The 3,371-nt window shown below is 35.1% G+C and overlaps 1 non-coding gene across 1 annotated transcript; it reads right to left on the bottom strand.

Moving 5' to 3' along the window:
• Positions 1 to 219: 219 nt before the first annotated feature.
• Positions 220 to 3,167, bottom strand: LOC101312111. Its single transcript, XR_185419.1, has 2 exons — positions 2,913 to 3,167; positions 220 to 610 (listed from the first exon to the last, which is right to left on the bottom strand). It is a non-coding gene; the product is annotated as an uncharacterized LOC101312111 (transcript).
• Positions 3,168 to 3,371: the final 204 nt, after the last annotated feature.

Genomic DNA, 3,371 nt, shown 5'->3' with positions numbered 1-3,371 from the left:
CTAAAAGTGCTTCTAATTTGTAGAATGACCATTTTAGACATGAAACTATAACTAACTTCATATACTATAATTTATCTATGGTTTGTTTAACTTTGTCCATATAAATCAATATTTACTAACTGTTTTTATTAACCATGATGATTATATGATAAAATTGAATAATTTGACATGAAGTATCAACAAAAATATTTTAACACATCAAAACATTGCCGATAATAACATTAATAACCTGCAAACCATGTCTTAAAGTAACATAAAGTAGTAACAAAAGATTGTTTAACACATCAAAACATTCATGATACCAACATATCAAAATACTTTGTTCATATGTATCAAGTAACAAACAAAAATATCTTGACACATATAAAAATTTACGGTCCCACGTGCTCTCATCAAACTTTGAGCAATTTCTTTTCTTATTGCTTCCATTTCTTGTGCAACATGACCATGATTTTTTTCTTCTGCATCATCCATCTCCATCACATCACTTGATATGCCAATCGAATTTTTGTCAATGTCAAAATGCCTATCATGATTCGCATGTCTTCGTATATAATTATGAAGAGTCATGGTTGCAATAACAATCTTCACTTGCTTCTTAAATGAAAAACTGCAAATATGAACATAGGTATAAATGACCTACTTGAACCATAGCATTCTTTAAAAGAACCAAACCATTTTGCAACTAAACCAAACAAACATACCAAGCAGGGACCAAAATAACCTACCAAGCACTAATCCAATTCTAATGCATGCAAATGGAGGTCAAATCATATCATATCTAAGAGACCAAGCAACGACCTTTTTATCATCTTTGGTTTCTTCTACTAAAACACCAACATTTGCAGGTGCTGCACCATCACTATGTCTCTGTCCAAAACCCCCCAATTCATATGGCCACAGATTTTTTTTGCTTAGCTATCACTACTATATTTATGATCGATCCATATTAATGGTCCTAGCTAGCCAATAATTCAATCCTAGCTAGCCATGCCATTATGTAGTGATATCCCCAACTTGTATTTGTGTACTACTTACTACGTAGCAAAATGATATATAACATGCTGACTTTGTTTATTAATCAGGTGCATATATTATAGTTATATACTAAACATTACGACTAACTGCAAAATTTGGTATACACCCGTTTTACTTTATTTTATGAATCATTCATTTTGAATCCACCACTCCCTGCTTTCCTACTTACCTACTGCTACTAACTGTGTCATTTACAGTTTAAAGTACCAGACTAGTCTCTCGCTCGTTTCGTCTAATTACGTACATTATCATGCTAGCTCTAGCTTATTAGTAGCTGTTCCTTCTTCTTCTCTATTTTTTTTTTGGTTCGTCAAAGTCCATCCGATCAAAATACACACACACACACACTAGCTGTATCAAATTGTATCATACTTTTATAAGCAATACATGAATACATTTGCAGGTGCTGGCAAGACTAATCCCTGGAGCCTAAACCTTCTGGCATACAGCACCAAACACAAGCTAAAGCCATAACTTCATCTAGTTGATCTACACCCCCTAAAACTCTAGCATAAATGGTCTAGTTTTTACTTTAACTTTTTATTATTTTGTCTGTTTTCACATACAAAATGCATTTGGAATGCATTTGGCTTCTTGCTCAATGATCACTAGCTTTCATAGCTACTAAAACAATGCATTTTCCTCTCATCCTCATAAAGCTTCATTGGAATATAAGCAATTAAGCAAAGGCAGCATATTATACTGGTGTTCCTGCAGTATGCAGACTAAATTCCGGTATGAATCCCAATTGGCAAGCTCCAAATATATACAAGGTAATTTTCTAATTTCCATAATCATTAATGTGTTGTTTTCAGTTTAATCTAGGAGATTGGGTACTTCATTACAAAAGTTCAATGAATGGTTTATAAATGTTCAAGTGTAGTGTACATACGGTTCATACATGTTCAAGTGTAGTGTTATTAAATATGGTTCCATATTCTCAAGTAAGGGTGATGGTATTATATATATCAACTTCAATGAAGGTAGTCGATTTTAAAAATGATATTGAGTATATTGCAGAGAAAACATAAGAAACCACATAAGAAAGTATACAAAATCCTAATTGGTTACTTTCTGAAGGTTGATTAAAATTTCCTAATTGTAAACTTCAATCTCATGAACACTCATCACACAGGGAATGCAAAGATAGCTATATATTAGACTAGGTTACTTCCAATTAGCAAGATTTTACAGTGAAACGGAACAATGATGTTGATAATGTAGAAACTAAGGCATTTTTGCCACTTCAGTCATTAACAGGGGAAAACACGCATGTGTCTATGTCATAAATTTGATCTGCTGATTAATTCGTTAACATAATTGCACAATTAGTAGTTTCTTCTTATTGCATCTCTTTATGATTGTATGAGCTTAGTTTCAGATGAAGGTTCTGCAATGATCATTTTATGTTCTTCTTTCATAAGACTCCCCTTTTGCATCTAATACTGATATGAATCTTCACAACCTAGCTTATTGATACAAATCACTAACTTCTCTAGTCCCTATTACCCACCTGTACCTTGTCCCATATAAACCTTCCTCTGTATTCTATATCATGTATAAATAAGCAATACCCACATCCACAAGCACATAATTAAATTCTACTAAACCCTGCCACAGGCCACAGCCAAAAACATAAGCTTCTACTCAACCCTAACCAACAAGCAAAAATCAAATGCTCTAATCCTAATCATTTACCCATTTGTATCACAATGTCAACTTAGAACTATAAGCTTATGTTTACGCAAACTCCCAAGTCTAAATTTTGAACATATTTACTTAGCAAAACCCAGAAAAACGATACAAGAAGGCATACAAATATTGCTAAATTCCAATCTTAGAGATGAACACGAGGGAGAAATGAAATTGTTTACCTTTGAACCCAAATCGTTTCTCAGATTTGCTAGGCAGCAGACCTCCAAGAGACGCAGCAAAACAATGGAGGCGCAGCAAAGGCAACGCAAACCCACGCAAAGGCCCCAACAGATGCAAAACGATCCGCAGCGATGGAGGCGAAGGCGCAGCAGCGACGAAGGAGAATGGAGGAGAAGGCCCAGCAGCGACGGAGGAGAATGGAGGCGAAGGTGCAGCAGTGAAGGCGCAGTGTATTTCTCAGATCGAAGGAGAATGGAGGCGCAAGTCTATACTCGAGTTTTTATGTGATGGTTGAACCGTGTAATTTGTTAAGATTCACAAGGGTACCCAATGTCATTACAAAAAATTCATTAACTCCCCCGAAAGAAAAACGCGCTGGCTTTTAAGGAGAAGGAGGGGAATACCAGCTTCTCCTTTTCCCTTAAAAACACCTTCTACTTTTGAAAGAAGCAGCTTAT

This window comes from Fragaria vesca, unplaced genomic scaffold (genome assembly GCF_000184155.1).
Source record: "Fragaria vesca subsp. vesca unplaced genomic scaffold, FraVesHawaii_1.0 scf0511054, whole genome shotgun sequence".
Classification (NCBI taxonomy): domain Eukaryota; kingdom Viridiplantae; phylum Streptophyta; class Magnoliopsida; order Rosales; family Rosaceae; genus Fragaria; species Fragaria vesca.
This window is presented reverse-complemented; position numbering and strand designations above follow the sequence as displayed.